Source organism: Octodon degus, unplaced genomic scaffold (genome assembly GCF_000260255.1).
Source record: "Octodon degus isolate 3935 unplaced genomic scaffold, OctDeg1.0 scaffold00009, whole genome shotgun sequence".
NCBI classification, from domain to species: domain Eukaryota; kingdom Metazoa; phylum Chordata; class Mammalia; order Rodentia; family Octodontidae; genus Octodon; species Octodon degus.
The window spans coordinates 31,707,190-31,731,728 of NW_004524585.1; the positions used below are offsets into that span (position 1 = coordinate 31,707,190).

Consider the following 24,539-nt stretch of genomic DNA (forward strand, 5'->3'; position numbering starts at 1 on the left):
GGGAGCCCTCGCAGGGCGCGAGCTTGCGGGGAGCGGCGGGCTGAGCCGAGCCGGACGCGGGGCGAGGCTGGCGGCGGCGATCAGGGCGCGCTGGTGTCGGGGGGCCAGGTCCAGGGCCGGACGCAGCCAGCCATTCAGGAAGGCAGCGCTGGAGAGCGGGAGGCAGCCGGCGAGGAGGATCACACACTTTGCTCTTTTTGTTGTGCCGGTGGCGCCGGGCTCTCGCTGCCTTCTTCTTTCGGGAGGTGACGGAAGGGGGAGAAAAATGCGGGATAATTCACGCCGGCGACGAATTCACAGCGAGACAGGAAAAAAAAAATTAAAAATCAGAAGAAAATAATTGAAAAAAAAAAAAAAAAAGGAAAAAGAAAAAGCGAGAGAGACATCCAAAGTAGGTCGAATAAATAATCCTCTTCTTTTCCTTTCTTGCTTCTTCTGCTTCTTCTGCTATAACACACAGAGCTAGTTAAAAAAACCCTGGAGATCGCCCAAAAATGTTCTTTTTTTAGTATTTTAAATAAGTGCTCTTCAGCCGGGAACCAACACCCTCCCTACAAAAAAATCATATATGTATAAAATAACGATAAGAATACGAAGGGGGTGCTCCTCCTCCTCCCTTTTTTTTTTTTTTTTTTTTCAAGTTTAGCTTTCTCTCCTCTGCAGGAACGGAGTAAAAGAGACAGGAGGAGGGAGAGAAAGGAGTAGAAGAAGGAGGAGAGAAGAAGGGGGAACAACTAGTAAAATATGTAAGAAAAGAGAAACGGGAGAGAAGAGAGAGGGAGAGAGAAGAGAGGGCGAGAGGGAAAGAGAAGACAGAAGAGGGAGGGGGGAGAGAGGAAGAGAGGAAGGAGAGAGAGAGAGAGAGAGAGAGAGAGAGAGAGAGAGACCCAAAAATTGAATGCGTTTAAACGGGAGGACTCGCAGAGCAGTGTTTCCGAAAGGGGGATCTGCGCGAATGTCTGTATATAGTGAACTTTGACACTACTATTGAAACTGACACGTTTCTATGGAGATCGCTGCCTTATATGGAGCTCGTGTCAAGGAGCGGAGAGAAGGGCTGCTGGCAACTGATAATCAAAGGCGACTGACTGGTCAGAGCCCTGAATCGGGGGGAGAGAGAATGGGAGGCTAAGGTTAGCCAAGCCTCCTGCACGCCATTGGCTGCCGAGCCCCTCCCCCTCCTCTTTTTCTTTCTTTCTTTTTTCTTTCTTTCTTTCTTTCTTTTTTTTCTTTTTTCTTTTCCCCTCCCTCTTAGCTACCTACAGTCTGGGATAGCGAGGGGAGGAGGAGAGAAAGTGGGGGGGGGTGCTACTGACAAGCGCAATTTACATGGAGATCGCCCTGCGCTGCTATTTACTCTGAGACCTGATTAGTATGGGTCGTCTATGGTCACACACACACACACACACACACACACACACACACACACACGCCCCAGAGGGGGAAGGGAGGACGAGGGGGAGAATGTCTTGCTATGGGAAAAAAGGAGAAAAAGAGAGAGAATGAAATTATTTCCATTCTGAAAAGTTTTTAAAATTAGATTTTATGAGCGTGAAGAGACTCATTGAAAATGTTGGCGTGAACATTTAGGTGGGACAGCAACCCTCTCCATTTTTGTGATTTGCCAAATATACAGGGTTTGGATTGTTTTTCCTTTTCATATGTCATAATCCTAGTCTGGTTCTGTTCATTTTGTGTGTGTATATGTGTGTGTGTGTTTGGAATAAAGGTAGCGTCTTCCTGTGTTTTGATCCAGAGTGTATCCTGGCTTTGAAGGTTTGATTACGACAATGCACACCAGTGAAATTGGCAACTATTGCTGTGATTTCGATCTGAATCAGCGGTTCCTTTTTATCGCAAAGATGATTTGAAAATAAACTTTCCAATCAATCTGGCTTTTCTTTTCTTTTAATCCAGGCTCTTCCAACTACAAACAATGCTTCCATAATTATTAATAAGACAGTAGTAAGTCTTCGTATGGTGTGGGGGGTGGTTAGGGAGGCCAAGTCAAAGTCCCAGGAAAAGAGCAAAGGAAGGAGGAGAGGGGGAGGAGAAGGGGAGAGCGAGGAGGGGGCAAGGGGGGCGGGCGACTGAGCCCCCATTCCCGACGGTGATTGGTCGCCGGAGGAGGGGCGGGCGGAGGAGCGGTCCCGCCGCGGGGCCCGCAGGAATCGCTGGCTCCGGCTGCCACCTAGCGGACGGGAGCCGCTGGCGGGCGGCAACGGCGCAGTCCCTCCTCCCTCCCCGCAGGCAGCCTGTGTCTTTTCTCTAAACCAAGACAGCACTTTGAAAATCTTTCAATGGATTTTTTTTTTCCTTGAAAGATCGTACTGGGGGAAAATGATACTTCTATTAGTTACATATTCTCCAATCCCACACTCGCACCCCCCTCGTTCGGAGATCGCTCCCCTAGGCAGGCTCGGGCTGGCGCGCCGAGTGACAAAGCCTCCGCTGTCGCCGCTGCCGCCACCGCGGGTGGGAGCCGCGCTCGCCTACCCACCCCTCGACTCCGGAGAGCGTAAAAGTTTGTCACAGCTCGCGTGTTTCGAGCCCCAACACGTCCTCAGGTAAACGTGGAAGTGCACGGTCACGATGTGTTGACAGAGGTAGGGTTGGTGGATTTTTTTTTTTTTTAAATCCTCGTTCTCACTTTAAATCTCAACCAGGGAGGGATTTGGGAAGCACTGCGCGTCTAGGGTGGCTTTGCGCTTCTCGGTCTTTCCAACCATCCCAGTCGGGTGTCGGAGACCGCTTAGTGACGAGTGATTTTTTTTTTTTTTAAAGAACAGAATAAAGGCTTTCTCGTGTCGGTCTTACAGCCCCTCCAGCTCGAATAATGGAGAGAGTGTCGCGCATTCCGCGCGCGGCGGCCCATTGTATGCAGCTGATGGCGAGGAGGCTACCGGGGGTGGCAGGGCTCCTGGCCCCGGCCCCGGTACCCAAACGCAAGTGCTCACGTCTCCTGGGCAGGGAGAAGGTGGAAGGAACCTGATTAAAATACTGGGAGGGAAGGGGGGAGGGTAAGAGGGAGGGAAGGAGGAAAGAAAGAAAAAAGAGTGAATTTGTCTACAAATTCTGCATTTTCCTCCCCGTGTAGTCAGAGGCAGGAGCGGGTAGCTCAGGCAGCTTGTAGAGTGCTGCAGATGGCGGGGGAAAGGTACAGAGAGGCGCGGGGGGTGGGGGAAGCAGGCGCCAACGCGGGCCCGGGGCCGCTGCTGGACCCCGGGTGTGTGCGCCCGCCCAGCCGCCTCGGACCCCGGACCGTGCGTCGTGGGCACCAGAAGCGAGACTCGCCAAAGTCCGGCCCCAGCAGGCAAGTAACACCAGGGCGATCGTTTCTTTTGAACTTGGGGCTGTAACGCCACCAGGCAGGGAGGCAGACCCGGTTCGCGCCGCGTTCCGAGTCTGGGTGGCTTGTGGCCGCCCGCGCGGGACCGGAGAACTTTGCCCTGGGCCTGCTCGAGCTCGGCCCTTGCCGGGCCTCGGTCCAGCCGCGGCGCCACCCTGGAGGGGAGGATCGCGCTAGCCCCGCTACACCCCGATTCAAAACAGATTTCCAGCACCCCGTGCTCTGGCGCTTTGCCCCGGCTCCCCGCTCCACCGCGGCAGGCAGCGGCCTCGGCCTGGCCCCGCGGGGCGGGCAGCGCCTGGAGTCCCGCTGGCCTCTGTGCTTGCGTCTCGCCCGCAGATCCCGGGACCTGGGGAGCCCGGCTCGGCCGCCCACCTACGGGCGCCGCTTGTAACGCGCTTCCCTGAAGGAACGCGGTCGATGGCCGCCTGTTGGAGGTGGGCGATCGCGTCGGCGGCTTGAAAGGGACTTCTAGCCGTTTGCTAGAGTGGAGAACCTGCGGCGGCGGCGGCGAGATCTGCGCCAGGATCCGGAGCCCTGCAGCAGAGGGCCGGGGGCGGGGAGGGGGTCGCTCCTGGGGTGGGGACCGAGGGTGTGTGTGTGAAACCAAGATCCTCAATTAAAACCAACAGGAGCATTTTCCTCGGTGCTGGGCAGGGGCGGGCGTTTGCGTCAGAGGGCGCGCGGGGCGGGCTCCGGGGACTGGCGCGGGGGGCGGGGGCAGCCGCGGGGACAGCGCGGGGGGCTGGGTGGCTGCAGAGTGAGGCAGCCTGGTGGGCCCTGGCTGTTCTGGGCTAAGGCCTTGCTAGCGTGCGGGCGGGGCCCGGCAGGGCCGGGGACCAGCCGAGCCTCCGCCGGAGCAGCGGCGCCCACCTTTTCCGCGGTGGCCCTTCTCCGCTTCCAAATTTACGAAAGACCCCCCAGGACCCGGCGTGACCCTGGGGTTAGGGAAGGGGGCCCTCAAGACCGATGGAGAGGCCGCCGGCTGCTCGGGAAGGCAGGCGACAGTGCAAAACTCAACGCCACCCCTTGGCACTGGGGATAGGCAGCCAACAGCAGCGGCTCTCAGAGTATCCAGGCCCTCTGCTTTCAGAGGGGAGCTGCTCTGCTCCTTCAGGCGAATGCGCCCACTTTCTTGCCTGAGAGAGGCCAGGAAGAAAACTGGTATGGGGGGAGCTGACCCCCCTCCGGCCCTCATGCTGTTGGGGTGTACACCTCCAGAGCGCCCCCCCTTGGGCCTACAGCTCGGCCTCCAGCAAAACGGCTCCAGGGGAGGAACTGAGGGGTCAGCCTGGGTCCTGGACAGTCCTAGCTTTCTCTCTTCCAGCCTGTGGTTTGATCCTGGTCCAACTTGGCACGATCGTCCTGGGCCCCAATTCATCCCACACCCAATCAGTAGATAACGGCGTCTATTGTTGGGCAGGACACTTAACGGAAAAGCGCTCCTATTTTTCAAGGGCTCCTGAGACCCCACAGTGAAATTCCACACACATTTCCAGGTATGCTCAGCTGCAGGAGCAGAAAAAGCAGTTGCAGTTTCTACCCTTACTTCACCCATCTTCTCTTCGGACTTCCTTCCTCTACTCTCACCTCACCCCCCAAACCGGAAACAAATGAAAGCTAGACATGATTCTTGGGCTCAGAACCGCGGTGCCTAGGATATGCATCCAGCCAGACCGCTGGGGCTTCCCTCGTGCTTGCACTCTCCAAATTTTCTCTCCTGGTGAGGCCAGTCTGGGCAGTAGAAGGCCTGGAAGTGGCCTGGGCCCCCAGGTTTTCTTTCTGGGGGCTTCCTTTGCCTTCCTGGTCTTCACAGCCCTATTCAGCACGTGGGGCATCTCCAGTGTGACTCCCCCCACCCCAGGCAGGAGAAGTTACTCTGTGCTCAGGGGGAGGCCTTATGCAGTAAGATGACAATACCTTTTGTGGGCCGCCCGCATCATGGCTGGGCATCAATCACTTTTTAAAAGACCTACCACACAACACTTGATCTCTCCCAGCTGGATAGCCAGTGAGTAGTTGTGATCTGGTGGGAAAAGGAGAGGAGAAGAAATCTGTGGCGGCACATGCAAAACTGACTCGTGCTCCAGTTCCAGAGTCTGGATCGAAGCAGCCCTTTCAGCCCATTACACCCACCCACCCCTCCAGATCTTTCTTACAAGGAAGAAATTAGTGAACCATTCTTTCCTAATCCTGTGCCTCTTTGACATTGGCATTTTGCTCTCCTAAAGCCATGGATCACTCATTTTGGCTTTTTTTGTCAGTCACACTGAATAAAGGTGGTTTTGTAAAATCATTTTCTAAATCCAGTTCACAAGCCATGGGACTCTGAAGGTGAACAGATATGTGTAGAAAATTCTCTTGCACACCTCCTCCTTACCCACAGTCATTAGAACAGAGACCACAGGACAAAAACTATCCAGTTTTATCAAAGTCCTCACTCTGATGACCATGCCCATGATGCCCAGCTGCATGGGCAGTTCCTCTGACATTAATGCAGACCTGTCCTCAACAGTTTATTTTATAAGTATGAAATCAATTAGCCTCTCTTAGTGTGGGATTAAGGTGTGGAAGAATACAGTTGGAGGTGTTTTTAAAAACGGTCTTTACAAAATGGTATTGCACAGATCTTTTAGAGGGGAGGGTAGAGAGAGGCAAGAGGATGTCGATCTCATATTCTGTGTTGGTAAAAAGCAAAACCAAAACACACTTAAGGTTTCAGTATAGCTTGGAATGTCTCCTTCCCTTCCTAGGACTCCAGTCAGTCTGCATTGGGACTGAGTGCATCTGTGCAAAGTTTTGTCTCTGTCAGGATGAAGCCATCATGGAGAGGTTGGGAGTGGGGTGCTCTCAGCCTGTCCGTGTAGTCATAGACACTGCCTGGCACATAAACTGGTGAGAAAGTACTGGTTGGAAAAGCCAGCAGAGCTGCTGGCAATTCTGATTGTATTTACCTATCAAAAGGTTGCTCGAAGGAGCGCACCTAGCCTTTCCTTCTGGACTGTCACTGTGGTAGTGCGCTACCATGCTATAGCCCTAGGCCTTTTTCTTTGTCACTTTTGGGTTAAAAAGCTCAGAGATAAGTGCTTTACCTTAGTAAATGGTTTAGTTGTTGCTTTTCCTTTTCCTCCTTCCTCCAACCGGCCATTTAAAACACACAGTTTGAAAAAATAAAAATAAAACATGTAGTTTGGAAAAGAGTGGTAAGGGAGAACTTCCCATGCATGCCTGGGTTTCCAATTAGAAGACTCAAGAGTAGCAGCCATTGGAGGAGGGCAGGAGAGCAAGACAGCCCTTTGGATGCAAATCAAGCCTTTTTAGAGAAGTAGAAGTGGCAGTCATTCCTAGGGCATCTGTAAAGTCTCTCTCTCTATATATATATATATAGACTTCAGTTTTGAAAGAAACCAAGTCTCGGCTATCTCAATGCATTTATGCAAAAGAGAAGGAAGAACTGGAGACTTTAATTATGAAACATATTTCTTTAGTTTTAATGCCCAATACGAGGGAGGAATAATGGCATGGCCATTCTTCCCAGGGAAAATGGGTTGGGTCTGGATGAAACATTGAAGTTTTAAAATGAGTTTGAAGGTTGTTAAAGTACCCTGACAGTACAATCAACTGCACTATATAATCATCTCCCTTAATAGTTACCTGTCAGAACACTTATTTTTCTTACTACAGGATTAGCCCATCAGAAGTAGATCTGAGTTGGACATTTCACTGACTAAAGACTGCTGGAATATGTTTAAGTCTTTAATGTCACTTTCCTCACTGCCTATGACATAAACTGGTGGGAAAGTACTGGTTGGAAAAGCCAACGGATCTGCTGGCAACTGCAGTTACTCTCTGATTGTATTTACCTATCAGAAGGTTGCTCTAAAGAGTCCACCTAACATTTCCTCCTGAACTGTCAGTGGAAAGATATGTTTATTACAATGTCCTCCATCCCTGAAGAAAGAGATTTGGGTAAAACTTAAATGAAAAAGAATGAGCATAGTACACCACTGATAGAGACCACATGAAGTAGTAAATAATCATGCCCTTTGCTACGCTGTGTATATTTTATTTACCCATCTCGGAGGTGGAGAAAAATTATAGCTCATCCACAGGAGGAGTTAATAAAGTATTCCAAATGCATGATTTAACAAAACTCAAGGATAGTTCTGTTTTATTGTTAACTCCTTGCATAAAATCTTCTGAAGCTGAAAAGAGAAAGGAAAAGGCTTTTGTGTTAGTTGATCCCTGGCTGTTCTAGGGCTCAGGTTGGTGTGAAAGGGTTGAGGAGGTCACTTGAAATCTCCTTTTCTCTACTCTTATTTTCTCTCTGGATCAGCAACTTTGAATAGACATCATCTAATCGCTGTTAATGGAAAGAAACTATGGGAGCAACAAAAATGCCTTTGCTGGGGAAGTAAACACATGCGTGCGGACAGCCAGTGAGCCCCACGGCACTGCGCCTGCACACGTGTGCTCTGAGGCTCTTCAGGGTGCACGGGTGGTGGTGTCGAGGTTTCTCATGATTTTGTGGTGGGGTGGGCGAGCTGTTCTCGCTCTATGCCTAAGTGTGGCTATACACCCACATCTATATTCATGGTCTCTACCAAGTCCAGGTGATATCTAGCTGGTTATTTTTCCACCTCTTCTTGTCTGGTCTTATTTAAGTCTTAGGGAACAGAAAAGCCAATGATTGAGGGTACAGCGCACAGCCTTTCAGAGAAGTCATGTTCTTTCTTTTTTCAACTAGAAGTCACACTTGAGGGTTTTTCTTTCCAGAATAAAGATGATGTGGCAGGTGGGAAGTAACAGGGTATGTGAGCCTTTATTTTTCATTTCGACCAAGAATTTTTCCCTTTTTGTCTTGCTTGGAATTAAATTAGTTAAAACACAGTAAGTAAGTGGAAAATCAGGGCCCGGCATTGGGCAATTTAAAAGTATTTTTTTTTCCTCTCTAGATAGATACCCCTAAATCCTTGAAGCTGAGCAATTAATTACAGTTTGCTTTGAAAATAGAATTATTTTAGTAAGTCTTGTGCTGACTGTACATCATTCAAGTTGTCTTCTTGAGCATTGCTGCATTTATTTTAAACAGAAATGTGGGTGTTAAATATGAATGGTTACCCAGAAAAGGATATTTGATTTCTAGGACTGAAAGTGCTGAGCTTACCTCCTAAGAAGTAGGCTCCCCCCGCCCTGCCGTGTTCTTCTGAGTAAAATTCCCTTTGCTCCCAGAGCCTGGGACACTTTGCTATAAATTCCTTTAAGGAAATGCTTGGTTACCAGGGTTACACGTTCTCGTCTCGCCCTGTCAGTCCAGATCCCCCAGATCCCAGATTCCCTTGACTAAGGCTGGGACCTAGAGCAACAGCCCCCTCCCCAGCCTGCTGGAAATCTCAGTGAGAGGAGGGGGGGATTAATCCCTCTTTAACTCCTTTCCTTCCTGCCCTCAATTCTGAACCCCAACTGATATGTTTCCCAGTGAATAGGAGCATAGGAGCCGCCCTGTCCAATAAAGATTAAATTAAGTAGAAGAATCTCAGCCGTTGGATATTTGGAAGCTCCGGTGGGGTGTCAAACTGACGTTTAGCACATTTTTTCCACTCAGTGTGCACAAATCTTGGACTTGTTGGGCTTAAGTTAGGAAGAGAGAGAGAGAGAGAGACTCAGTATATGCAGCAGTACCTCCTGACCTTGCTAGTTCCCCCCCCCCCAGGCTTCTTCTTCTAGCCGGGGTTCAGAACTGCTTTGGTGGGTGTCGTTTGTGTTTGTCCCTTAGGAACAGCAGGGTGGCCCCTAGTTCTGAGTGGGTGTGAGGGTGGGTGAACTTTCAGAATGCAGTTGCTTCCTCTGCAGTGATTTCTATTCTTTTAAAGAAAGGTTCTGGTAGCATAAACCGAGCAGTTTCTTCTGATTTTTTGCCCAGCAGGAAAAACAATGTTTTTTTCTATTGGTGTTCAGTACACTGGACACTGGCCTTGAAGCTGAGCAGTGACAGGGTGGGGGTGGCCCCTGGCACTGCAGCCACCCTGGCCCCCAATCTCAGCTGTTCACCCCCACCTGCTCCTCTAGTCCCTGGGCACAGTCTGGAGAGGCAAAAGGCAAGTCCCTTCATGGTGAAGGCTTGTCCAAGCAGATACAAGATTGAATAAATTAACCTCAAACCAGCTAGTTGGGGTGTAGTAGTTTAGCAGGACTAATTGCAGACGATGTAGCTGAAATGACTTTTCCAATTAGCTGCTGGTTGGAGTTTAGTTGGAGGAACTGTCAGCTCCAACGATGGGTAATTGCTTTATTGCTCACAAAACTATCATCTATTTAGAACATATGTGCTAATTACTCTGGATGGGCGTTGAAAAAGAGATCATAAATCTAATAGCACTTAAAAAACTCTATGGTGCTTGTAAGCAACCCCAGTCCTGGCCTTTTCTTCTGGCCAGGTCGGCGGGCGTGATAGATGGCAGTCTTTCAGGACAGCGAAGGCTGGGCAGTGGAAGTGCCCAGGGGTGGTTCTGGTCCAGTATGGTGCAGAGAGCTGTGCCAGGGTGCCTCCCTGAGGGGATAAATCATTGTTATCATAACCAGTTTTTTTTTTCTTCAGCCATACACTTGTTTTTTTCCCCCCATCTTCAAAAAAGATTACTTTAGAAATCTTTTAATTGGATTATGCTGGGAAATTAATCTCCTTTAGCTTTGGCTAAATTTATTGTGGCCAATGTTGAGAGTGAAGTCCTGTATCTTCAGCGAGGGCCCTCTCCCCCCTTTCCTTCCTTTTTTCAGGGTCCCAGGGTTCCCCATCTGCGGGGGACAGCAGTGCCCCAAGTTTTCCTGAGTGACTGCAGTGAGAAAGGGTGGGAAGCCACTTCTGGCTGGTAGCCACGGAGGCCCGGAGGCCCCGAGTGTACCTCTTCTGTCCTAATCCTCACATTTCAGACCCAGATTCTCCAGCTCCACACCCACCACCCCGAGAGCACCGCGCCTTTAGCGCCCAGAAGTTCTGGGATGAGGGGGGGCCCCCCTGCTACTGAGGAGGCTGCACTGAGTGTTAGGAAGAAAAGGAGTGCGTCGGAGGACTGCTGCCGGCCACGCCGTTGTCTGCCTTTTCCTCCCTATACCTTCACCCTCTGGCCTCCCACTGGGAGCGAGGCCTCAAGGACACGGCAAAGTGTCTGCGCAAAAACGCACAGCTTGCTCTGGGAGTTCTCCCTGGCACAGCTGTGGGGACACTTCCTACTGGTGTGCACAGAGCTTGAGATCAAGGCTGGGGCAGGGCCCTGCCAATCCTCCTGACGCCTGGAGCACCAGCGCAGTGTCGGGCGGTGACCTCTCTCCCAGCCTTGCTGCCCCGGCCGGCAGCCCGGTGCCACGCAGTTCCACCAGTCTCGGAAAGCCGAGGGTCGGGCCCTGCTAGCCTCGCTTCTCAGCAGGATCTAACAACATCTGCCTGAAACGGGATCCCTACTTTTGCAGCTCAATTGAGCTCTTAATAGCAGTCCTCTGAGGTGTGGTTAATTGATGGGGATAAAGGCGTAATGACTTGACGGGGAGACGCAATGATCCCTTAATATAGTTTTAAAAGAACAACAACCACCCCAAACACCAGCGAGTCCTTGCTCTCTGGGAGGTGTGGGGAAAGGAAGGACAGGGATCCGGAGGTTGGGCAAACAGCGCTCTTGCTGGGGATAGCTGCAGGGGTCAGAGCGGTTTGAGTCCAGCTCCCTGGGCCTGGATAACCCGAGCCACTAAGAGCGCAGGGCCGACCTACAGGAGCTTTTCGCGTGGCTGCAGGGGGGACCTGAGCCCGATGAGCTAGGACCAACAAGCGACTTGGCCAACTGGCGCAGAGGAGCCAAAGAAGCCGCTGCCTGCCCCTGGGCTCTGCCATTTTCCCTGTCCTTTCCTCCGTGGGGCTGGGCGGCACACTCATGCCGCATACCCGCCTCCTCTCCCAGAGATACTGGTAGTCTAGTGAGAGAAATGGGCAAGTGGCCTTGCTCTGTCTGAACAACCGCAGTGGGGCCCGAGCGCCGGGCCAGCAGCACACGTCGGTGTGAGAGCATGCTGTGTGCTTGCTCTCGCAGACTGTCCGTAGATGCGCAGCTGGACAACAGCAGCCCTGAGCATGTGGCCACCCTTCGCGAGAGTCTGCCCGGAGCCCTAGGACCCTGTGCACTGGGATTTTCCTGCGCTGGAGCTGGGTCAGCCCCACCCATGTGTGGCGGCCTCCTGGACCTCTGCTCCCGCTCTCCCCTTTGCGCCTTTCCTGTCTGGCCTGATTTCCCTTTGCTCCATTCTAATTGAGTCTCTAGAGGGTCAAAGGAGTGTTTTATTGGGCTTAAGCACAGAACTTAAAGCAAGGACAGAAAAGCAAAGAAAAACTGATCGCCTTTTTAGTAGGGGAGGCGAACCCCCACAAGATACAGGCAGTGGTGTCCCTGCAGTTGTTTTACACTTTGGAGGAAGGGTCATCTTAGTGCTTCAGGCTTTGGCTCCCTCTGGAAGCAGAAGGAAAAATGGCCCCAATTACCGCCCGTATTTCACTACATTGAGAGATCGCAGGTGCAAGGCTGCAGCTAAGGTCTATCTTCCTCCTGGAGCCTTCCGTGGCAGGGACCGAAGCACCCCAGGGAACTTCCTTGCGGAGGAGCGATGTCGCTATGTGGGAAAGCTTTGAGGTCAAGGATTTGATGGTTAAGAGTCCCAACGCCAAGAGTGTGCTGATCTCCTTGTGGTGTGGTGCCTTCCCTCTTTCTGCCGTCTAACCCCGTGGGCTTCTGCCCTGGGCGGGTCTTTTGGAAACCAAGGCCCACTGTTCCATAAGGAGTGAGCTCCTGGCTCCTTCTCAGTCCCAGGCCAGCAGGGTTCCAGGAACATTGCTCATCCTCGGCCCCTCTGAGTCAGCTACAAGGCCCCAGGGTCCCAATTCGTGCCCTGGTTCACTGGGTTGGAGTCTGGGACCTGCTGCAGGTTCCCACTGACCACGGAGTCCGAGGTGTCCTTAACAAGCCGAATGCCTTGGGTCGCCGAGGTTCCCAGGGCTCCACTCGCACCTTCCACGCACGAACAAGGGCCCTGGCACTGCTGGTCCCCGGGGCAGCGTTGGCCCTAGTTCCAGGCCTGTCCCACCGCGTAGAGGCCCCCACTGCGTGCATCCCTCACTCCCCAGAGGAGCTCCCTTGCGAAGGAATTCTTCAACCCGAGAACCAAGGTCCACGGAGGGCCCTTTCACCCTTTTCCCAGGAGCGCGTGAACTGCGACCCCGAGCGCTGCACCGCGAGCAGCCCCTGCCGGCGACTCCCTCGCCCGGGCGCACGGTCTCGCGCGTGGGGTGGTGGCCCGGCGCTCGACCCATGGCAGCGCCTGGGGCGGAGGGAACGAGGCCAGACAGCGGGAGGCCGCGCTCGCGAGCCCTGAAGGGGCTGCACTCAGAGAGCGCCAGTGACAAAGCGGAGCCTGCGCGGGGACTCAGCGAGGAAATCAGGCCCGACCGGGGGGTGGCGCACGCTTCCCAAACCCCGGGCCACGGCCCGGGTGGGCACGGGCACTGTGCACGCCCCGGGTCAGTACCGCGAGGCTCGCAGGATGGGCAGTGTGGAGTGAGAGCAGGCCCCGCTCGGCTCTGTAGTGCTCAGAGAGCCACCATGCAGCGAAGCCGCTCCCGCGAGTCCTCCGCGTGGGCCTTGAAGCGGGGCGGTGGGGGCCGTGGGGCGGTTGGCCCTGTCTTGGACAGCCAGGGTCTGGATCTCGGCTGGAGGACCTCGTACCAGATTTTCTGTTTTACTATATGTAAGAAACTGAGAAAACCAGCGAAAGTTAACTTTGGGGCCTTCGGGTTTTATTTTATTTATTTATTATTTTTAAATATCTATCTACAAGCATAGAAAAACTATTGTATCCTCTGAGAGAGAGAGAGAGAGAGAGAGAGAGAGAGAGAGAGAGAGAGAGAGAGAGAGAGATCTTGGGAGACTACATCTCAAGAATTTTCCCAGAGGTTGATTTATAATCTCTCGAGTTAGGGAGTTGGTACGTGCAGCACTACCGCAAGGAATAGCGTCTTCCTCCAGGCAGGGATGGAGGGCCGGAAATACCACCACCTCTCAGCGCTGATTGCCCAGAATCGGAGCTCCAGATGTTGCACTGGAGGCGCTGCGAGTGTGAGCAGGTAATGTGGAGAGGAGTGACATTGTTAACAGAAAGGGTCTAATTAACAATGACTTCATTTGATTGGAAGGATGAAGAAGGCTTTTTAAATCAATCCAGATTCACTGGCCTAAGCTCAGCCAATTTATGAATACGGAGCCCGATGGGGTCTGCTTTCTTTCAGAGATGTCATCTTGGAGGTAACAGCATAGGTGAAGTCATTTGGTTACACCGTGGAAACTTTTATAGGGCCTTCCTTGGGAATTTAATTCAGTGCTTCTTCACTTTATTAGGAACAGACTGACTCCATCAAGGGGGCTCTCCCTTTTCAGAGGCACGACTGCTTGAAGCAATTAGGTTCACCAATTAGCATAGTTTTACTGACCCCAGCAGCAGCTCCATCCCTGGATTATCCATTCTTCAAAGTCAGGGAGAAGGCCATGCAACCTGCTTCCCAGGCATCCAGGTTGGGGGAATAAAAAGCACAGAGGACAGAGTTTCACAAGTGTTGGCTTCTAGCGCTTTGGTGGATATTTTTATTCCCTTCTGAGGTTGGAACCTATAATACCACCTTGCGAGGCAAATACTTTAAAACTCTCTGCTTTGTTGTATTTTGGAAGAATTGCTTTGAAGGAATTTAGGGTAGGGCTAATAATCTTGGGGAAAATGTTTGGGTTCAGAGAGAAGTACACCCTGTTAGGTGACAAGGTAAGGGGGTCACGAGTTCCTGCGTGTATGTATCTCAACATTTGTGAGAAGAAATCAAAGGGTGGGTATAGGGAAATTGGTAATTTTTCTCAATTTTGAAGGTGCACCTGTAAATTTATGCTGCAATCCTTTCATGTAAGCTCAATCAGCTAGTGACTGGCATCTTTAGTAAGTTAAGAAGTCTGACCAGTGAGGTTGAGTGCCTGACACCCCAGAGCTCTGATGAGGCAAGAGGATCCCAAGTTCAAGTCCAGAAATACATATATTTCTCTGTAAGATTTCACTAAATTAAATTGCTGACAGTTCATCAGTAGCAGCAACAATGTAATTCCCCTAACCTTATTAAATCAATAAATACTAGATTCATGCATTGAATTAAAAATGCATCAGCCTGACTAGGAATTGCAATCACATGGCCATAGACCTTGAAATCGAAGATGCCCCTCAGAAATTGACTGGTTACCATTTATTTTAATCTCTTTTTCTACTTCAGATCTGTGATTACATATTCTGGGGTTTTCACATTTCGGGGATTATTGTGGCAGGCTTTTTTATTTTGTTGTTTGTTCATTTAGTTCTTAAAAATCCTTTTACTAATACTTAACTTTTAACCCTAGAAATGAGATGTGCCTTCAACAAAAGTAATACACCTTGAGTTTATAGTTCTTGTCATTAATTTTCATCTAAGGAATATGCTTCTACTTAGAATACTTCCTCTAGTGAAACACAGTCAGGTGCATACATTTCCACAAAAGCATAAATAAATTTATATGTATATGCTTTGTATAAATGCAAATATACTTAATGTGAATACAGTATGTTGTTTTACATTGGTTATGTTTACCTCAAAAAACATTTATGTTATCTTTTAGTGCTCTCAACTGTATCATAAACCAAATAATTTATTGCCTTTTGCAAACATATATATTTATATGGTACAGGGTCTCACTCCACAGCTCAGGCTCGTAGGGATCCTCCTGTTTTCAGCCTCCCCAGTGCTGGGATTACACACCTGCACCACCATGCCCAGTCTTGGTGGCTGGCTCAGGGCACGGGGGGTGGGGTGGGGTGGGGTGGGGGCCGGTCCAGCACAGCATGTGGTGCCAGCGATCAAATCCTCGTCCCTGTACTTGCCTAAGCAGGTGCTTGGTCCACTGAGCTGTGCTAATAGTCCTAACATTTATATTTACAAATATATATATATATATATATATATATATATATGGATATATCCATATTTAAAAACGGATTTTTGAGTTGGAATTTACAGCACAAGAGATGAAATTAAAAAATGTGAGTCTTTAAGCTACACAATATCTAGGACATTACATATTTCTCAAATGTTTCATCTTGTGTGTGTGTGTGTGTGTGTGTGTGTGTCTGTGTGCATTTGTGTGTATATAAACACCTCAAGTGTAGTTTGCCAGGAGCTGCTTAGTTAAGTTGTATATTAGTAGGTGAATTGATAGTTAGTCCCACTGAAAAAAGGAAACATGTATAAATACCTGAAAGTTTGGAACAAAAATATTATTCTAGCCAGATAGCTGATGAATTAATGATGCTAATTTATTTAAAACATTCATTCCTTATTGACATTGGCCGGCATATATTGTACTGAATTCTCAAGATATAGTCATTGGCCCTTGAGTTCACCACGGTGTGGGAGAAAAATCTTTATTTGACAAAATAGGCAATCAACTGAAATCTATCCGCTTTAAATAAACTGATTCTGTAGTATTTTCCCAGTGTTGGTGTAAGTTGTTGTCTGTGATGTCCCCCAGGGCTCTTCCCTCTGCTCTCTGATTTGGTGTATAAAAACAGCTCTGAATGATGGATTACTGTGTCATTGCAGCCAGGGAAGGATTAATTTGTTTCATTGATTTCTCTTTAGGCAGATTGCCAGAATTTGCTGCTTCCCACCTTTCTTCAAGACTTCAAGAAGTAATAGACAGTAATGGCCTAAGACAAATCAGCTCCTTCTTATACAAACAGAACCAGGAAACTCGGAGCCCTAGGAAAGCCGTGGCAAACTTTTTATTTGCATACCAGGGAGAGCAATTTATAAGCTACATTTCTGCTTTAGAAACATTTTTAATTGAAACATGTCTGAAATTGATGGTATATATATATAAAGCTTACTAGTAGATTGATTGTAAGTAAGCATTTATAAAGTTTTTTTCATAAAAACATTTCCTCATTTGCAAGCATCTTGTTTAACAAAGGGAAAAATGTATAATCTATGTGACTGACAAATCCTTTCCTTTTTATGCCAAATTTTGGGGTAAAATGACGTGTCTAGAACTTTAAGTCAACTTACCATTAAGTATTTATAAGAATTTTTAGAAACTTTGGACAGTGGCCAGGAGTACTTAAATACAAAGCTTTAACTATTTAAAAACAAATACCTTTTGATTTAAAAAGTAGTGTCTCCTCATAAGAGATAATTTTTAAAAACTGGAAATGATATTTATTTATTTTTTTAGAAATGATATTTATTTTCCTAAACCTTTTTTTCTAAAAAATTAATGTAATATAAGGACTATCTACCTATTTATTTATTTATTTATTAAAATTTTATTTATTTGTGTGTGTGTGTGTGTGTGTGTGTGTGTGGCCGGCTCAGCCCACCAGGGGGCGGGGCTGGCTGGCATGTGGTGCTGGGGGATTGAACCGCGGTCCCTGTGCTTTGCTAAGCTTGTTCTAGGTAGGTGCTTTAGACCACTGAGCCATCTCACCAGCCCTACCTATCTATTTATATATTATTTTTTTCTGGTGCTTGCCCCAAAGCCTTGTACATGTTGGGCAAGCACTGTCCATGGCAATCACCCTAAAAGCCTAACTATGCTGTTTTAATGTGTATACTTTAATCATTGCTATATTTCAGAAAAATATTTCTAAGTTTTCATTAATATGCAGTTAAGTAAATCTTTTACAGTTTCTATGTTCATTCTCTTTAATATATTATTAGAAATTATTTGGGCAGAAAGGAAAGAATATTTTTCAAGATTCTTTATATTGCTTGCCGAATCACTTTCCAGAAAGGTTTTATCAATATATACTAGTACATAAAAAAAATTTCTCTGTAGAGGCAGCATCCTAATTTGGCACTAGAGCAAAGAAAACCACACGACACTCTTTTCCTTGTATTCTGCAAGCAACAGAAGCATTTTGTATACACTTAATCTCTCAGAAATATTTTCCCAAACTGCAGATGTGAGAGAGGCTGGTTATACAAATGTATTTGTTTCCTTTCTGCAGTGCTGAAAATTATATTGATTTAATGATCTCAAGTTATACTTTTTATGCAATTAGTTGTGTAGTAAAAACTAATATCGTCACGTGCTAATGCCTGTTTTCTCTCTAGCATGCTGTGGTAGTCGTCCATGCTGTATCAGCAAACCTGTGCTTTCCCCGTGCGTGGTGGAAAGGAAAAAGGAACATCTGTTTCCATTATACAACTGCGTCATAATGATAACAATTATGGAGCTGTCATGGTAGTGTACAGTAAATATATTTTGCTGAATGACCTATACTTTCTTGTTGGAAAATTTGAGAGATCAGAGCACTTTGTTTTTACAGGTAGATTCACTGGAGAGGTTTAGAAAGGCTTCACTTACTTGAGTAAATTATTGCCATTCTTATTTGTGTCAGTAAAAACAAACAACTGGATTGAACACTAACTTTCAGAGGTGATTTTTGAATATATTTCTCTTAGGTGTATGTTTCGAGTACTAATTATTTGGCATCTCAATATTCTGAAGTGGGCTTACCATGCTATTAAGCACACAGTTCATTTTGTGCTTTGTGCCATTTGTGTAGTTTCTACATTTCACTGAATTGGAAGATGGGAATAGTTGAGGTGTATTTCATTTGCTTCCCTTGGACTGGTGGGACATGATACATATATTAAATATGGTCCTGAAGGTTGGACCCAGAGTCCTGCACACGCTAAGCATGCACTTTGCTACTGAATTACTTCCCTGGCTCCGATGTTTACCTTTTTCAAGCTTAGTGGGAGAATATTTGTGACCACACACAACTTTTTATATTGATCTTTAAAAGTCCAGAGAAATATTTATTTGAGCTTTTGGTGAAAATTGTTTTGGTTGTGTATTATAAAACTGAACGTTTTATATATTACACAGTGATTCCATAAAGTACAAAAATGCCCATGCATGTCAAACCCAGTTTGAGTAATAAAGAGTAACCAATAAACTAAAGCCTGATGGCTTCTTGAGGGGACACCCCAGGACTGCAAAAAACAAAATCAAAACTACAAAAAGAGATCATCAGCATCTTAACTTTGATGTTTATCCTACTTTTTGCTTTTTAGGTACTTTATAAAAACATAGCCTAAAAACTTGGCCTAAATGACTTGTCTTCAAGTAGGTGAATTTTTAAGTGTCAGAGGAGTGGCTACCTGTTAGAATCCTTCTAGTCTAGTAGAATCATCTACACTTGGGCATGATTCTCTGCTTTACTCTATTGTCTGGTCAAGTTCGTGTCTGATTTCTTCCTACCCAATTATGAAAATTTTTATTACCTCTTGGTTTTCTATGTGAAAGAAAATGAAAACAAAAGGCAAAGGCCACAGACATTAGGTGACTTAACCAGTACCGTATAGTAAGGCACAGAACTGAGAATAAAATCCGGTTCAGTAGACATCAATGCAGGCACTCTTCACTCCACAGTGCCCATCATGTTTGACAATTTATGTGTGTGTGTGTGTGTGTGTATGAGTGATGGCACCCAGGGCCTCTCACATTAGAGGATCTCTTTTGTGTGTTTGTGTGTGTGGAGCATAACACCCAGAGCCTACAACCTAGGTAAGTGCTCGACCACTGACTGAGCGATATCCCCAGCCTGGGGATTGTTCTTACAGAGAAACAAGGGTCAGAGAAAGGGAGGGGTGGAAGAAAGATGAGAGAAGAAAAAAAGGAGGCTTTTTTCTCTCTCAGAACACTTTTTTTTTTTTTTTTTGAGGGGAAAACCATGAATCTATGCCGGCCTGGAAGCTCCTTATAGAATGAGAAGACAGCATGTTCCCTGCAGTCTGTGAATCCATTCTGCAACTTTTGGACTTTTCTGGAAGGGATGATGATTGGGTATAATACGGCTTTCACCAGGCTCTTTACCTTGCAGTTAATTTCTGACTTCCTTATGGTAACTACACAAAGACAGTAGGAATGGGGACGGCAGAACCGTCTCGTTTACGTGGATGTGCATTGCATGTTTGACATTTTGGCAGTCGGACCTCAGTGAACTGCCCTTTCCTTTTCTATGTATCTATGCAACGCTCACATCACAAATGACTTTCCTTTTGAAAATTAGTGTCCTTTTCTCTGTAAGCAGCCAGCTTACCAGAGTACTAAAGGGAAAATAGTGCAACAGAATAATATGGAAATAAGTTTTTACCATCTCTACGGAGAAAAACCTCATTCTAAAAATGGCAATTTAGAATTACATGCATGTACTTTTTCTTTCAGGTTTTTACTGTAACAAATTTAATTCATTCTTCATAGAGATGACTAAGCTAGAGTCAGAATATTCCCAGGAGGCCACACACTCAATAAAAATAGCAAAACCAAGGATTGGAGTTGTAGACCTCATTGTAACACCACCTTCTCTCTAATCTATTATGGTTTAATAGATTGTTGACTTCCTTCTATGAAAACATAGACTTGGAAACTTATAATCCTAGCAATCACATATTTTAAGGCAAATGAAACTAATAACATTTTTTTTTTTGAACCAGGGGTTGAACTCCGGCCCTTGCGCTTGCCAGGGAAGCACTTATTCTACTGAGCCATCTCCCCAGTCCCTTCACTTTCTTAATTGTAGAAATATTGTAATGATACTTGTATTTTAATCAGCAAACTGGATAGCACATTTTCTTTGAATGTGGTAGGTCAAATTGTTTTTATGGGTTCTTCAGTCCCTAGTTGGGAGTCTCTGTAGCCTATCAGATGGATAGGGACAGATCTAGGGTAAGCCATTATCAGAATTAGTATCTATTTTATTAAAGTATTAGTCATTCTAACTATGATTTCTTTATTTCAATCTTTTGGCAGGGGAGTATGTGTGTGAGAATGCTTTAAAAGGTAATTCTTTAATTGCAATTTCTGATGAACATCTGTTGTATAATGAATTTTCTACACTGATTAAAATTTCCCACATTGCTCCACAAGTAGACTAGTCAAGAAAAAATATCTCCTGGATTGGAGGGGATAAAATATGGGTGCTGGTTCTACTGAGTTCTTAGTGATTTCATTTTAGTCCGTTTTGAAAAATTTTTGAAACTACAAGTGGTTGCCTGTTTTCTATAGAGACAATCAGTATACAATTTGTAGCTGTGAATTCAGTTTGTATTTGGACAAAAGGGGTAGAATTATCTCTAATCAATGTTAGATTTTCATATTGTGAACATTTCCTCATGTTCTGCTTTGGCTTCTCAGCTCTTCAGGCTTTTTTTCCATTATTTAATTGTTAGGAAAGTCACGTGGGGCTGGAGAGATGGCTCAGTGGTCTAAGGCACCTACTTAGAACAAGCTTGGCAAAGCATCAGGGACCGCGGTTCAATCCCCCAGCACCACATGCCAGCCAGCCCCGCCCCCTGGTGGGCTGAGCTGGCCACACACACACACCACACTCTCTCTCTCTCTCTCTCTCTCTCTCTCTCTCTCTCTCTCTCAAATAAAAAAAAAAAAAAAAGAAAGTCACATGACTTTTATCTTAAGGCAAAGCCAACACATATTTATTTATTTTATTTTTTTATCTTTTAATACACATTTATTGAATTTTTATCATGTTTAAGGCATATTTAACAGGGAAAGCTATAACTCTTGCACTTAGAAGGATAACAATTTATAGAGTCTTTCACCAAAAGTTAACAGATCATGTTTTCTTAATACAGTCTTTTTTTTTTTTTTTTTTTTTTGGTGGAACCGGGGATTCAACTCAGGCCCTTGAGTTCTGCTGAGCCATCTCTCCGGCCCCTTTAATACAGTCTTGTGATTTTGTTAGTATCGTCATAGTGAGACTTTATTTTTTTAAAATTAATTTTATTGAGAAAGAAATAGCAATGAGACAGTTACAAAACAGATCAGTAGGACAGTTACAATAATTAATACATTGCACATTGTTGTCTTGTAGTAGTTATTCACATAGTGAGACTTTAAGGGGAAAAATGTATTTAGTTTTTCTTTGCTATTTACCTTTTGAAGAATGCTTGGAATGGTAATTTGGGGGCTACCACCAGTATAGTATTCTTAATTTGTATTTGGATGAAGTATGGAATTTGCTAACTTGAGAGAGAGCTGGGTATGTGGCTGAAAGCCCTGGGTTCAGTTCCTAGCACAGCCCAAAAAACAAGAGTTGATTAACAGTTTGCAACTTTCCTCTGAGAAGAGGTTTTATGAAGAGACTTTATGGTGCTTAATTTAGCTAGAAGCAGGTTCATTTTTGTCAAATTCAACTAACAAAGCCTGAATTAAAGTTATAAACTACATGAAATATGAAGGCAAGGCATGTTTAATAGACATTAAAAAACCTTATGCTTTGGTCTTCATGTTAATATTGAGTCTGTTATAGCACTGAGCATGATTTTATACCCATCAAAATTTATTAGATGATGTGAAGAATAATTAGTATTTAGCTTTCTCACAAGAAGTGGCTTGTTGGTCTATTTTTTGACAAATCTGACTAAAATAGTGGTTTTAGATAAAAGGTTAACAGAAAGACCGGCATTTTCTGTGTAAAAATTGCAGTTTTCTTTAATTGATTACAATGTTTTTCTTGTTTTTAGTATGTAAACAGAGACATAAGTTTCAGTTGATAAATATTACAGTTGGTAGAGAAAAATGTTAAGTGTTTGCTTTGATACAGATTCTTTTGCATTTTGGTGAGCTATTAAGTTTTATATTATTTAGCTATTTCTCAAAAGAAGTATTTGATTTCCAAAGAAAATCCTTTTATATTATTATTATTATTTTTATTATTATTATATTTGTAGTGATAGGGATCAAACCTTGGGCCTTGTGCATACTTGGTAAGTGATTTACTGTTGAGATGAACCCCATCCCTAATTTTTTGAGGGAAATGTTTTATAAATGTATATTCATGAAGATGATTACATTTCAGAATGTAATCATCTGTAGCAGGTTGCAGTTGATTAATAACTGTATCAGGTTACAGTTGATCTAACCTTTCTACTAGAGTTACCCTTGATGCCACTCTAACTTATAGAGGTAGTTTTTCAAACTGGCTAAGATTTAGTGATCTACAGGAACAAGACAATGATATTGTGGATTTATTTAAGATTTATTTATTTATATGGTAGAGGGTCTCATTGGGTAGCTTGGACTCATAGTGATCTTTCTGTCTCAGCCTCCCCAGTACTGAGATTATAGGCATGCACCACGACGTCCAGTTTTGGTGGCCAGCATGGCTCGGGGCTGGCACTGCATGTGGTACGGGGACTGAACCCCAGTCCCTGTGTTTGTCGGGCAGGTGCTTAGACTGCTGAGCTATCTTTCTGGCCACATATTACGGAATTTTGAAAGCCATATGCTTACTGATGTTTATGACAAAGCCCAAAGTCACTGAGATTCTAGTTGTATTTTAGTTCTAAGATTAAGCTTAAATACATTTTGAGTTTTGACATACAATTTTAAAATTCTGAAATCTTGCATTTTATAACAACAATCTAGACACAAGAAAAATTTTTATATATAATATGTATGATCAGGACTTCTGCTGTTACATAAGCTTGCTTAATTATTTTTCTTGCCCAAGAGAAATAGCAACCCTTAACTTACAAATTTTTCATTTACATACACAGTGAAACCCTATTCTGGTCATTATATGCTAATCACATTTTACATATTAGTTAATCCATTACTGTAAAAGATAAAATTTCTATCCTACTAATGAAGAGTTTGAAGCACAATCATGGTTAAGTAATTTGCTCAAGTCACACCACTAGAGAGTGACAGAGCAAGGATTTCCATGGAAGTATGTGCTGCACTAGAGCTCTTTTCTGGCCTATGGTGATGTTGTTGCCCCTTCCTAGGTAGCTCATTATGCTGTATTTTTTTTAAATGGATGGTTTTCACAGATACAAATAGCACATAAAGCAACTCTCTTCTATTACAAAGAGGGGCTGGGGAGATAGTTTAGGAGAATAAATGCTTGCCTGGCAAGTGCAAGGTCCTGAGTTCAATCCCCAGTTCCAGAAGTTCTCATGTACTGGGCCTGGGCTGGGTCCAGAGGGGTAGAGGGGTTACAAGAGCACAGTGGAAGTTCTCACTCACAAGCCGGGCAATGAATAGAAAGAGTTGTTCTAATAGTGTTTGTGGACAGAGTATTATGTCTGCATCTTGTACTATGAATAACCACTAAGAAGACAACAATATGCAACGTATTAATTATTGAAACTGTCCCACTAATCAGTTTTGAAACTGTCTCATTGCTATTTGTTTCTCAATAAAATTATTAAAAAATAAAAATAAAAATAAAACAAAGAACAGAAAACAGAAAATGGTCATGGTCATACATACCTGTAATCTATGCTACATGAGAAGATTGTTAGTATGAACAATGGTCCCTCTCCTCCAAAAAAATCCCAAGTTCCACAAAACAAAGCAAAACAAAACAGAACAAAAACAAACAAGAAACATTTATATAACTTCATGTTGTTTTATATCCTGGTATCTATAAATGGTAACATTTGATTGTGGAACATCTGCCTCAGTAGTATTACATAGAATGAAGGAAAAAAATCATGCCTATAATATAGAGATTTTGGGCCCTAGGTTGGCTTAGCTATTAAATAGTACCTGTGATATTGAAAATGGAACAGCAAGAGATTTTAAAATTTCTGATTTCTAATCTTAGTTCAGGATATTTTTGTTTTGAGTGACTTTTCAGGAGGGAAAACATGGTTTCTGTCAGGAGGTGTGGTATTTTTCTAGAGTTGAGATAATAAAATGCAACAAACTGGGTGGTGTAAACAACAGAAATTCATTGCATTACAGTTTTAGAGGGTAGAAACCCAACATCAAAGTGTCAGCCCGGTTGGCTCCCTCTCAAGGGTGTGAAGGGCAAATCTTGCTGCTGAATGCTCGTTGGCAATCTCGGATATTTCTTGACTTTCAGAGGCACCTTGATCTCTGCTTTCACTTTCCCACAGTGCCCATTGTAGATGTCTGTCTGTATCTGTGTCTAGCTTTCTCTATTTATGAGTTAACCTGTCATATTATGTGAGTGTCCACCCTAATGACTTTATCTTAACTTGAGCACTGATGGAGACCCTATTTCCAACATGGTTCCATTCACAGGAACTAGA

The 24,539-nt window shown here is 45.4% G+C and overlaps 1 long non-coding RNA gene across 1 annotated transcript in view; it reads left to right on the forward strand.

Moving 5' to 3' along the window:
- Positions 1-2,300: 2,300 nt before the first annotated feature.
- Positions 2,301-24,539, forward strand: part of LOC111814702 — a 63,393-nt gene continuing 41,154 nt past the window's right edge. Inside the window, exon 1 of the long non-coding RNA XR_002819620.1 lies at positions 2,301-2,567. This is a non-coding gene — a long non-coding RNA (uncharacterized LOC111814702). The remainder of the gene's footprint in view (positions 2,568-24,539) is intronic.